Source organism: Schistocerca cancellata, chromosome 2 (genome assembly GCF_023864275.1).
Source record: "Schistocerca cancellata isolate TAMUIC-IGC-003103 chromosome 2, iqSchCanc2.1, whole genome shotgun sequence".
NCBI lineage: Eukaryota > Metazoa > Arthropoda > Insecta > Orthoptera > Acrididae > Schistocerca > Schistocerca cancellata.
In genome coordinates this window covers 687,579,116-687,593,575 of record NC_064627.1, presented here as the reverse complement: position 1 = coordinate 687,593,575, position 14,460 = coordinate 687,579,116, and positions in this window count along the sequence as shown.

Genomic DNA, 14,460 nt, shown 5'->3' with positions numbered 1-14,460 from the left:
AACAGACACAATATGAACTCCGGCATGAAGTAACACGATACGCTACACATGGTTTTCACACAAGCCCTGCCAAAACAAGCGATTTTACCAAATGAATGCAGTGTTTGTGAACAGTTAAATGAACATTGTGAAGATATTATGCAGAAAACTGCAGGAAAAGAGGAATGTTAATAATAAAACTAGGACTACAACAATGTTACTCAGTTTTGTATTGGCACACTGTGAGTATTTTCATGAATAATAAATCTGGCAGTGGAGGAGGCAACAGTTCTCAGCTGAACATTGTTTACTTACAACAACACGAGAGAAGGACTTGCACACACATCTGTAGTCTCAAAGAGCTGAAACTGAGACTGCAGATGTGCGTGCAAGTTGCGCTTGTGTGTGTGTGTGTGTGTGTCCACTGCTGACAAAGGCCTTAATGGCCGAAAGCTACGTTTGTGTGAATCTTTTTATTGTGCCTATCGCGGCTCAGCATCTCTGTTATATGGTGAGTAGCAACGTTGCTTCTCTCGTATTGTTACATTCCATCTTGGATTTTCCATTGTTTCATTGTTTACTTACGTTCGTCAGAGGGAGTCAGCACAACGTCTGAAAGGTTTATTTGTAGTGAAAGTCTTATGAACGAAGTAAATTTGACACAGCGAAAGAAAAAGACGTACAAACGTTTATTGACGGGACTACGACGAGAACGTATGCTACACATGTTGGTTTTGGAAACTATCGCTGTTGTTCTTGATAAATGCAGGAAATCTTATTAAAAGGATCATCATGCAAACACGGGTGCAGTCAATGGGAAATAATACACGTATCGATCATCAGTTTGTTTTGTGCGAAAAAGGTATCACAGGGTTGCATGAAAAACGAAATGTAGATTCCGATTAAAAAGAAGTCGGGTTCGTGACGTTACAAAAACATTTCAAAATCGATAATGGAATTGGTGACAAAACGGAATAATAACTGGAGAACTCAAGTAAAATTTGAGGTAGGTCACATTGAAGATGATCTTGTTTTTGCGTAAAAAAAATTTAACGTCAGAAATGTACAGTTGAACAAACAGTAAGATCACCGAATATGAACAAAAAAGTTCTGAGAACAAATAACGGAAGGATATCTGAGAGTGCAACGTATATACCTTCAGAGGATCATTATAATAACGATTATGGAAGTTGGGCCAACTACTGAGGCATAAAAGCGGTTTTTTGTTTTTTCGCGTAATGTCCATGAATGGAACTGACGGGGCGGAGGTGATAGGGTATTTTAGTATCAGTGTCTCACTTACCATGTCGTACCTTGCGGAGCACAATTATACAAATGTAAATGTAGAAAGAAAACAGATTATGATATTGCACACAGTAGTCGTTGCTCTTCTACATACATTTACTTAAAATAAACATTTAAAAAAATTCTCACCACGTCAGTAACAATTTCTGCAGTTTGTGGGAAGCGGGATTTATTTTATTTATTTATTATTATTGGGCCTGTAGATCATATAATTTGTACAGCAAAACACAAAATGATGTAGGACAAGTCAATTTGAAAATTATGTTGAGATGGTGTATGGTGAGAGATGACAGTACTGGTACATAACTCACATGGCAGAACACATATAGGATATATAGACAAAATATAAAAAGGTGGTGTGTGATGAGAGATGACAGTGGTATGTACTACATCTAGCAGAATACACTTAAGAGATACAGTCAGAAGAAATCAATAACATACAATAATTAAATTATCGTACATTGTAGAAATACCTAAAAGTGAATAAACAGCTTATTACAAGTAATTAAAATTTTGTGGTACATACTTCACACAGCAGAGTACACATATGAGATGTAGACAGAATGTAAATAAGATACAATGATTAAATTATCTTACTAAGTAGAGATAACTGCAAGTGAATAAACAGCTTATTCACAGTAATTAAAATTTTGTTTCAAGAAATTCATGTACAGAATAGAAACAATGATTTAGTAGTAATTCCTTTAATTTAGTTATCATTATTTTTGGGTTTTTGCTTGTTTTATGTCTGTTGGGAGGTGGTTGTATATTTTAATGCCCATACACTTAAACCCATTCCCATATAATTTTGTGCTGTGAGCTATAATTTGTAATTGGGTTTTGTTTCTGGTGTCATGTGTGTGGCGGTCTGCATTTCTGTGGAGGGATTCCAGGTGCTGTACTGTAAAACAAGTTAGTTCCATTATATAGAGGCATGGCAGTGAGAGGATTTGTAACTGTTGAAACAGTGGTTTACAGTGTTCAGTTCTTTTTTTACATTTCATTATTCTTACCACTTGTTTTTGTAACTTGAAAATTATCAGAGAATCAGATCTATTTCCCCAGAAGATTAGACCATACCTCAAGACAGACTCAAACAGGGCATGGTACACCAGCTTCAGGGTATCTACGCTGGCTGTGTCTTTTAATGATCTTAATAGATAACAGGTTTTATTAAGCTTTTGTGACAGTGCCTCAATATGTGGTTTCCAGTTTAGAGTGTTATTGATGGTAAGTTCAAGAAATTTGTTGTCCTACCTGCTTGTAATGTCATCTTTGCCAATGACTATAACTGCCTTGAAGTGGGTAAGATTTTGTCTAGTGTGGAAGTTCATACTTACAGTTTTTTGAGTATTTATGAGTAATCTAATTGCTTCATACCAAGATTGTAATTGACAAGTAGATTCATTAACTGCATCTTGCAATGTGTCACCTCTACTGGTTATCAGGATATTTGTGTCGTCTGCATACAGAAAGGAGCTGGCATTTGGTATGTGTTCTGGGAGATCATTTATGAACAATATGAAAAGAACAGGGCCAAGGACAGATCCCTGAGGGACGTCATTTGTTGTATGTAGTATATCTGACCTGCAGTGTCTGAATGTCTCTGATTTTCTTATTTCTACATATTGCTTTCTTTCACTGAGGTAGCTACAGAATCAATTGTGGGCTACACCTCTAATCTCATACTTCTGGAGTTTCATAAGAAGCAGCTTGTGGTCGACCATGTCAAATGCCTTGGACTGATCAAAAAATATACCAACAGTGGGCTGCTTATGGTCAACAAAACGTGAGCACTTTTCTAGAAATGCATACAAGGCATGTGTGGTGGGCATATTTTTCCGGAATCCATATTTGGATGATGTGATTATGTTGTTAGAATTTAAAAATATTTCTAATCTAATTGGCATACAGTATTCAAATATTTTCGAGAAGGCAAATACATAGCAATTGGCCTATAGTTTTCTATGTCTGTTTTCTCTCCCTTCTTGTAGAGATGTATAATTTTAGCAAGTTTTAGCTGGTTTGGAAATGTTCCCTCTAGAAATGAGGTATTTGTGACATTTGACAGGGGTCCACTCATATAATTTGAACACTTGTGAAGTAAGAAGCAGGGTATCATATCATGCAGTACAGAATAAATCTTTTTAACTCTTTTTTTAAACAATATCTACAATTATAGATGGTGTTGTAGGAGATAGGAAAAAGGCATATAGTTTTTGAAAACAGAGTGTACAGTGTTTGGAGAGTTAGTCAGGAGATTTTTGGAAAGAGAGTGTACAGTATTTGAAGAGTTGTTTAGGAGATTTCTGGAAATTTCTGAAAAACGGGTACAGTCAATTTTATGTGCATTTTCAGTCTTTTGTCCTTCTATATTTAGTGTGATTTTATCTTCTATCCTTAACTCTCTACCAGCCTGTTCATTTACTATACCCCAGATGGTCTTACATTTGTTGGAAGAGCACCTAATTGTTTCATCATTATGAGCTTTTTTAGCCCATTTGATAACTCTCCTGTATGTGGTTTTGTAATTTTTATAGTATATCTTGAACTCTTTGGATTTGCTGCTGTCCAGCTTGCTAAGTCTGTGCAGCAGCCTCATCCTTTCTGATGAAGTTTTAATACAATTTGTGGCCCAAGCATTCTGTTTTTTGTTAGTGATAGTCTTTGTTTTGGCAATTAAAGTAATATTCAAAACTCTGCAGAAAATTGTCATATTTTTCGTTTGTAGTCAAGGAAGTAAATACAGTTTGCCAGTCTTCATTCTTTAAGCTAAGTACAAAGTTATTTATGGTATTGTCACTATAACTCCTACACTTAATAACTGTTTTTCCTGTTGGGAATACATTGAGTGGTGGATTAAAATGTATTGTTAGTGCACTGTGATCTGAAAAACCAACACCTATAATTTTTACAGTGCAATCAGTGTTAGTAGCAACCTGATCAAGACAACTGTTTAATCTCGTTGGAAATATAACTTTCATATTTATGTTGAATGACACCATTAAATTTACAAATTGCGACTTTTGAGCAGATTCTTCAAGGAAATAAATGCTGAGATCACCAAATATTATTATGTGTTTCGAGTTATTGTGACATGCTTTTTCTAGCAGTAATGAAAAGTTTCTGAGGAAAAGAGAAAAGTTACCACTAGGTGAGCTATATACACACATCATATGCATATTTAGGTCAGCAAGTACTACCCCAGCTTTTTCAATGTCTTTGTCTGAGCAGTACACTTCACAGGGATGGAAAGGTTCACAGCTAATGCTATTTCTTGTGTAGATACAAGTTCCACCACCTTTGTAATTTTTCTTAGAATAGTGGTGAACTAATCTGAAGTTTTGAATATACTTATAAGGTAATTCTGACTCTTTTAGCCAGTGTTCACTAATACACAGTAAGTGCTTGTCTGACAAAACATAAGAATTTCAAGTTCACTTATTTTGTTTCTCAATCCTTGTACATTGTGACAGTGTATGTTAAGGTGGTCACATTTTTCTATTTGAGGAAGATTTATGTCTGCTGTGTCCTCTTGCGAAAGAGGTGACTTGACCATAAAAAATCTTCATCATTAGCTGACACTTTTTTTATTTTTCTTGACGATCTTCTTGGAGATGCCAATGGTAAGCTGCTGCCGTGTGAATGAATGACTTCTCACTGTACCCAGCTTCAGAACTGGGACAACTAGGGTGGCCCTGCTGCAGGGACTGCGCTACCTGGAATTTCCAGGGCTCCAAACAAACCGCATTCCTTTGAGGCTTATTCCAGCCATTGGTGGCAATATTGTTGACAACACTGGCTCTTCGCTATTCCCCTCGCACACTACGTCACACTAGCATAGCCACAGTTTGAAAACACAGCTGTTTTGAAATAAAGATTACATTACAATCGATTTTAAAGTCAAGTCTCCCTTTTTTCCGACAATTTTTTGAAGGGGGTGGGGGCTGTTTGATCCCCCAACCCCTCCTTGGCTACACCCATGTATATGAGCAATTACCAGACCATAATGAAGGACACTTTCGGGTTATATTAAAATATCATGCCAGTGTAGACACTGAGTTAAAAATCAGCATGAGATAGCCATGGAAAAAGATATTTTACACAATTCCTGCCATACACAATGGAATTATTGAATCATGTAATGCAATAATTCTTGAGAAATGCGTTGTGCTCTTCAGTCTGAAGAGTGATTTGATGCAGCTCTCCATGCTACTCTATCCTGTGCACGCATCTTCATCTCTGGATGACAACTAAAACATGCGTCTTTCTGATTCTGCTTACAGTATTTATTTCTAGGTCTCCCTGTGCGATTTAACCCCTCCCCACCTCCCGCCTTTTCACTTTCCTCCAATACAAACTGGTGATCCCTTGGTGTCTCAGAATGTGTTCTTTATCAACCAGTCCCTTCTTTTAGTCAAGCTGTGCCACAAATTTCTTGTCTCCCCAATTATATATGCAGTACTTACTCATTAGTGACGTGATCTTCTCATTTAAGCTTCAGCATTCTTCTAAGCCCCTCATTTCAAAAGCTTCTATTCTCTTCTTATTTAAATTGTTTATCATCAATGTTTCACTTCCATACATGGTGACACTATAGACAAATAACTCCAGAAGACACTTCCTAACACTTAAGTCCATATCTGTCTCTTCTTCAAAAACGCTTTGCTTGCCATTGCTAGTATACATTTTATATCCTCTTTACTTTGGCTATGATCATTTATTTTCCTGCCTAAATAGCAAAACCTGTCTACCACTTTAGGTGTCTCATTTTCTAAGATGTTTCCCTCAGCATCACCTGATTTTAATTCAGCTATAGTCCACCACCCTTGTTTTGCTTTTGTTGGTGTTCATCTGACATCCACCTTTCAGGATGCTGTCCAGTCTATTTAACTGTTCTTCCAAGTCTTTTGCTGTCTTTGACAGAATTACAATGCTATTGGCAAATCTCAATTTTTTAACTTCTTCTCCCTGAACTTAAATTCCTATTCCAAATTTCTCTTTGGTTTCCTTTACTGCTTGCTCAATGAGCAGATTGAATAACATCTGGGATATGTTACAACTATGTATCACTCCCTTCTCATCCATTGCTTCCCGTTCATGCCCCTTGGCTTGTATAATTAATGTCTGGTTTCTGTACAAGTTGTAGACAGCCTTCTGCTCCCTGTATTTTACTCCTGATACCTTCAGAATTTCAAAGAGTGTATTCCAGTCAACACTGTCAAAAGCTTTCTCAAGTCTACAAATGCTATGAATGTAGGTTTGCTTTTCCTTAACCTATCCTCTAAGATAACTCATAGGGTCAGTATTGCCTTGCTTGTTCCTACATCTCTCCAGAATCCAAACTGATCCACCCCAAGATCTGCTCCTGCCAGTTTCTCCATTCATCTGTATAGAATTCGTGTTAATATTTTGCAACCATGACTTACTAAATTGTTAGTTCAGTAGTTTTCATACCTCCCAGCAACTGTTTTCTTAGGAATTATCACATTCTTGTTGGAGTCTCATCTTGTAACCCAGATGGATGTTATGTCATGACTCGCTCTTCCAAAGCTATCAGTAATTCTGACAGGATGTTGTCTACTCCTGGGGCCATGTTTTGATTCAGGTCTTCCGGTGCTCAGTCAAGTTTTTCACATGGTATCATATCTCCCAACTGATCTTCATCTACATCCTCCTCTGTTTCTATAATATTGCCTTCAAGTTCAGCTCGCTTGTATAAAACCTCTATATACCCCCTCTACCTCTCAGTTTTTCATTCTTCACTTAGGACTGGTTTTCCATCTGAGTTCTTGACATTCATAAAGCTGCTTCTCCTTTCTCCAAAGGCTTCTTTAATTTTCCTATAAATGTACCTCTCTTTCCCCAAGTAAAATGCGCTTCTAAATCCTTCCATTTGTCCTCTAACCATTCCTGTTCAGTCAGTGTGCACTTCCTGCCAATCTCAATTTGTGCATGTCTGTATTCCATTTTGGCTTCTTTCTTATATTTTCTCCTTTCATCAGTTAAATTCAGTATCTCCTGTGTTATGCATGGATTTCTACTAGGCCTTGTCTGTTTACCTACTTCTTTCTCTGCTTCCTTCACTATTCATCTCTCAGTGCTACCCATTGATATTCTACTGTATTCCTTTCCCTTTTTGTAGTCAACTGTTGCCTAATGCTTCATCTGAAACCTTTCTGTGTCTCCAGGTCTCTTCCACATGTACAACCTTCTTTTATGATTCTTAAACCAAGTGGGGTGATGATTTAATAATTCTCTATGCAGAATTCTACTGGGTGCCTTCCTCTTTCATTCATTTTTCCTAGTCCACATTCACCTACTATTTTTCCTTCTCTTCCTTTCCTACTATTGGATTCCAGTCCCATCATAATTAAATTCTCATCTTCTCTAACTATCTGAATTATTTCTTTTATCTTATCACACATTTCTTCAATGTCTTCGTCACCTGCAGAACTAGTTGGTGTATAAACTTGTGCTGCTGTGGTACATATGGGCTTCTTGTCTATCTTGACCATGTTAATGTGTTCAGTATGCTGTTCCTATTAGCTCACTTACATTCCTGTTTTCTCATTCATTATTAAACCTACTGCTGCATTATCCCTATTTGACTTTGTATTTATAACCCAGTAGTCATCTGACCAAAAGTCCACTTCCTCCTACTACCAAACTTCACCAATTCCACCTATATCTAACTTCAACCTATCCATTTCCCTTTTTAAAGTTTCTAACCTACCTACCCGATTAAAAGATCCAACTTTCCACACACTAATTCAGAAGAATGCCAATTCTGTTTTTCCTGGTGATGACATTCTCATGAGTAGTCCCTGCCTGGAGATGTGAATGAGGGACTATTTCACCTTTGGAATATTTTATCTAAGAGTAAGCTATCATCATTTAACCATACGGTAGAGCAGCTTGCTGTTGGAAAAAATTGCAGCTGTAGTTTCCCCTTGCGTTCAGCAGGTCACAGTACTAGTATAGCAAGGCCGCTTGGTTGATATTACAAGGCCAGATCAGACAATCATCCAGACTGTTTCTCCTGAAGCTACTGAAAGGGCTGCTGCCCTTCTTCAGGAACCACACATTTACCAGGCCTCAACAGATACCCCTCGATTGTGGTTGCACCTAAGGTACAGCTGCCTGTATTGCAGAGGCACGCAAGCCACTCCACTGATAGTTAGGTCCATGTTTGATGGGTGAACATATAGAAAAAGTAAATAAATATGTTTTCTGTATTATTTTAGGAGACTGCCAAAATCAGTAGGATAGAGGAGGATGCTATGTGTTTGGTATGTTAACTTGGAGTTGCTGAGGGAAGACATCCTACAATTCATTCTCTTAGCAGATTTATCTGGAATAGATTTCTGTTTGAAAATCTGTAAGAAGTTGGTATAGATACTTGGTATGTAAGAGGACAAGGTTATGATGGAGCTCCATCAATGTCAGGGAAACTGCAAGGAATGCAAGCTGTAGTCAGAGCGGCCTGCACTCTACATCCACTATTCAGCTCACTTTCTTAATGTCGCAATATCTGCACCTGCTGAAATTCAGTCAATCAGAAACTTGTTATGGACTTTAGAACAGCTCATAACCTACTTAGGTACCTGAAAAGGAAAGGTATCCTTTCAGATTGCATTAACAATTGTGATGGATCACCAAGTGCAAAACTCTGACAAAGCTTTGCAACATGGTAGATTGAAAGATTTGATGGTGTCACTGATTTCTTGGAGCTGCTGGAGCCATTTACTGAAGCACTGGCAGTTATATTGGGTTCACCTAAAGATTCCTCTCACACAGCCATAGAGGTAAACTCTTTAGGATCTAAAGAATCCAGTTATTCTGCAGTGTGAATTTGTCATCCACCCCTTAGTAATAGAGTAATAGCTTAGGTGTTTTCATTTGGTTGTACTTTAAACAGAATCCTCCAAAAAGCAACACTGTGTTTGAGAGGAGCAATAAAAGCAGCTGAAGACACTACAGAACAATTGAAAGTTCTGATGTCTGATGCTACAAAAACTTTCCGGACTGTTTCTGAGAGAACAACTGAAATTTGTCAACAGTTAGACATCTCAGTCTTAGTTCACCAGGTGGTTAAGATCCAAAGGGACAGACAAAAGTACTTCACATGTGATCCTGAAGAGTACTACTGAATGGTGATCTTTACCCAATTTTAGCTTTTTTTACAACAGAGTTAAAGTTTGTAGAATGTAAGAAGTTGCTGTTTGGATTTTCTTCATTGTTCCTAGTTTCAGCCAGTGAAGTACTCTTAAGTAATGAAGAATGGGAAGAATTCAAGGCCTTCACTGAATTTTACATTGAAGATATGAAATGTGGAGTTGAAGGCATTCAGTTCTTCCTGGATTACATTTACAGAGGAGAAAAACTGTGAAAGAAGATTCTAGACTTAGCCACATGCAGAATCACCACAATCATCAGCAGAGCTGTCGTCATCAGCAACAGCATCCAGAACAGCATCCCCATAATACTATCTCAAGGCAATGAAAATGCTTGTGAGGAAAACATACAAGGGTCATTAGCTGCAGCAGCTAACAAAGAAGGGCAGTCACCAAGTCGGAGAGCACAGGAGCCACCAGCAACAACAACCACACAGAAGAGGTACCTGTGGCCTGGGAGATCAACAGCAGAAGCAGCTTCCAATCCAGACAGATGCCTGAGAATTAGGAGACCTCCTACACTAAGTGAGGATTTTTTATGGTATCGAGCAAGCAGAAAGAGAACATGGAAAAAGATGTAAGTAAAACTGTCCATCTTAAATACCAGTGTGACAATAGTGAGAGGAATATAAACATAGGACAAAGATGACCCAGGTTTAATGACACAAACTGAAAAAAATCACTGCATAGCATCAGAAGCAAAGGGAGCAAGTGATGTGCTTAGTATATTACAGGAAGGGGAAGTATTAAATTTAAAGCCAACTGTTAGAATACTTCACCAAAATGTTCAATACATAAACAATAAAACAGAGGAACTAGAGGTAATATTACAGGAATATAGGCCAAACATTCTAGTAGTTACAGAACATGGGCTAAAAGAAAATCATATAGGAATGTACAACTTGAAGAATTATGTGAAAGTAGACAGTTTTGCAGAACTTCCTATAAAGGTGGTGGAGTTGTCATTTTTTCTAACTATAAATCAACAAAAGCCATAAATATAACAAAATATACTATAGAATTGAGGTTTGAAGCTACAGTACTGAAAACTAAAATTGTTGGGAATTTATGTTGTGTATTAGGTTTGTATCGATCACCAAATGGTGTTCTTTGAACAGCTGGAAGATATAATTCAACACCTCTCAAAAACATATGCTTATTTGATCATTATAGGAGATCTGAACATAGACACAAGTAAAAATACACACAATATTAAGAACCTACTTGACTTATTGAGCATATACAATCTAAAAATAAAAACAGATAAACCAACCAGAGTAACAAACATAGTGAAACTATAATTGATCATGTAATAACAAATATTCCTACATGCTATTGTGACACACAGGTAATAAACTCCACATTAACAGACCATTTTGCAATCATGATAGACATAAATATAAAGACTAGTGATTCAGTGCAGAAGATATGGGAGATGAGAAGACAGAACTACCCACATAACATAAATCTGCTAAAAAAGATGTTAGAGGCAGAAAACTGGGAAACAATATATGCAGTTAAAGATGCAAACACCAAATGGAACCAGTTTTTTTTTCTTTATTCAATTATCATTATGATGTTACATGTCCTGTTCATAAAAGGCTTGTCAAAAAGCAACAAAAAAGAAAAGCTGGGTGACTGGAGAAGTAATCCATGCCAGAAATAATCTGAGAGTGTATTATGACCTCTCCAAACAAAAAACAAAAACAAAACAAACAAACAAAAAATACTGAGGCCTACAACACACTGTATAAAATAAAAGAGTACTGTAGTTTTATCAGAGAAACTAAAGCATCATTCATCAGGATGTCTATAGATAAGGGAAAGAACTACTCAAAAGGTTTATGGTCTTTCATTAATGAGGAGATAGGAAAAGTAGCAAATCGGGCAGAGGACATCTGCCCACTGATGAGTGGGAAAAGCAATGCAAACTCTCTAGAAATAGCCAATACTTTTAACAGATATTATATTACTGTAGCAGACGAATTAATAAGACAAAATAAAACAAATGCAGTAAGTAAATTGTTAAACCCCCACATACAAATCATACTATGGTTTTCATACCTACAACAGATACAAAAGTGTCAAACCTAATAAAACAACTTAAAATTAAACATTCATCTGGCTTGGATGGTGTCACATCACATCTCATAAAGGAATGTAGAAAATATATATTAAAACCATTGACACACATGCTGAATGCTGCGGTAGAAGAAGGTATATTTCCAGATTCACTGAAAGTAAGTAAAGTGAAGCCAATATTTAAGAAAGGAAACAGGGATGAATTAGGAAATTCACAATCATTACCTCAACATTTGCTAAAATCTATGAAATGATATAGAGAATAGAATTGTAAGTTTTATAACAAAGTACAGTATACTGCATTCATCACAACATGGTTTCAGAGAAGGAAGTCAACAAAAACAGCATCAACAGATATAATTGAGCACATTCTTAATTTACTTGACACGCAACAAAAGACCTGTGGGATTTTTATGGACCTATCTAAGGCATTTGATTGTGTGAACCACTCAAAATTAATGATGAAATTATATCAGTATGGAATTAGAGGAAAATGCTATGACATACTTAAATCATACATTACAAGGAAACAATGCACGGAAATCATACATACTAGTGGGGGAAATATAACAAACTACAGATCAGAACTGCAAACAGTTAAACACAGTGTGCAGCAAGCGTTGGTGCTTGGGGCCAATACTATTTATACTCTATGTAAATGACTTCCCTACCTATATCAATCAGGAACTTATAATGTATGCTGATGACACAACAATTATTTGCACAGCTGACACAAAGGAGGAGCTTGAGCAGGAAGCACTCCTGAATATAAAAAATGCAAATAAATTTTTAACACAAAACAACCTGTTTATGAATCAGTCTAAAACAATGAATGTAGTATTTCAGGCCAGTCATAGTGAAAATTATAATATAAATGTTAATATAAATGGAAAGACTATTAAAGAAGTAACCAGCACAAACTTTCTAGGTACTATAATAGACAAACATTTGGCATGGGGGGAGCACATAGATGCACTATGTAAAAAGATAAACAAACAGATCTTCATCATGCATAAAACAGCTAAGACTGTGGATGATAAAGTCCTCAGATCAATGTATTATGGACTTGTCTTCCCACATTTGACTTATTCAGTTCATATATGGGGAAGTGCACAAGCTGGCTACTTAAAAAGAATATTTACAATTCAGGAAAGGGCAGTGAGATGCATTGCAAAAATACCACCAAGACAGACCTGTAGGCAAGCTTTTGTACACTATAATATTATGACAGTATATTCACTGTACACATAGCAAAGCATAAAGGCGGTAAGGTCAAGTGATAAACACCTCCTAAATAAAGATGTACACAAACACAGTACAAGAGGAAATGAAAATTACTACATGATAAACAGAAATCTGAAACTGTCTGACTGCCCCTGAGGAAGAAGGCAAAAGTTTTTTAAAAAAGAAACAGACCTAAAATGTTTTAAAAATAATTTGAAACTATATCTCACAGAGAAATGTATATACAGTTTGAGTGAATACTAAGATGGTGTTTAAATATGTTATATCATTACTGAAATGTACCTTTAAAAATTATCATTTCTGCATGTTGTTTGGATTTGTTTTTATATATAATGTGAAACATGTAATGCCTTTGTATGCTTATAGACTATTTCTGTTTAAATATTTGTTTCATTTATATATAATGAAATCAAGTTTGATGTTAAGAGCCTTTTGTATGACACACCCAATACTCTCAGCTGGATTTTCAGCTGGAGTCCATGGGCAAAGAATAAATAAATGTACATAAGCATAAAGAAAGAAAATCTCAGAGATGTTTTTGTTCATTTCAGTTACCATTTCCAATTCACAATCATTTGTGTTTGAATTTGTATTTTTTATTTGTTCTAGTAAACCTTATATGTACAGTACAGAACAGGTCAATGCAAATATATCTTCATGTTTCATGATGTTTTCTTTGTATTAATGAATACATTTTTTTATCTCTGGCTTTTAATTAAACCACTTTAACTATAAATTACAGCCGAAAAAATGACTAAACAAATATTAACGATTACAGTCTTTACATGTTACAAGTAGTTAGCCATATTTACATAATATTTTTGTAAGTAATAAAGAATGTGTCTATGAATTAACTTTCTTAGGCTCTCAAATATTTAAAAGAACTCTGCCAGATTGTAGAAGAAATATATTAATAGATATTCTTTTAATACTGCCTTATTTTTTTTAGATCTTTCATTACTTTAATTTCTTTTGGCAATGTAAATAATTTTACTGCAGTATATGTTACTTTTTGGCACAAACTGGTTTTTATTTGAAGCATTGGAAAGACAGTTTTCTATTTTATGTTGTGATTATGAAGATTTTCATTTTTAGGAGAAAATTAGAATTTGTTACGGCATATTTCTTAATAATCATTACATTTTCAGAGAGGTAAATGCATGAGAGGAAGAATCCCCATTCTTTTAATTAATGCTCTTAGGGTTTGTTACTTTTTATTCTAGCCATGATTCTCACTATTTTATTTTGTATCATGAAGAGCTTTAGGCAGGATAATGAGTCACTCCAGAAAGTGACCCCACACTTTAAAATAGAATGTATATTAACATAGTAAACAATCATTAGACAGTCCTTATGACAACAGTTTTTAAGCACTCTCATTTAATAACACATTATACTTAGTCTCTTAAATATACTACAAAGGTGATTGTGCCATCTAAGGTTGTTTTGTAGCCAGGGTCCTAGGAATTTTGTACTACCTACACTTGCAAACTCTGTCTCTGATTTCTGAATTTCTATATCCTCTTCACTGTTTCTCTTGACACTGTGAAAATAAATGCTACTGTTTTGTTTTCATTTATTATTAGTTTGGTTTGGCTGTACCAGTTTACAACACTAGTTAATGTCTCAGGTAGTGTTGTCTGTAACTTTTCTGCTGTCTTCCCACTGACTA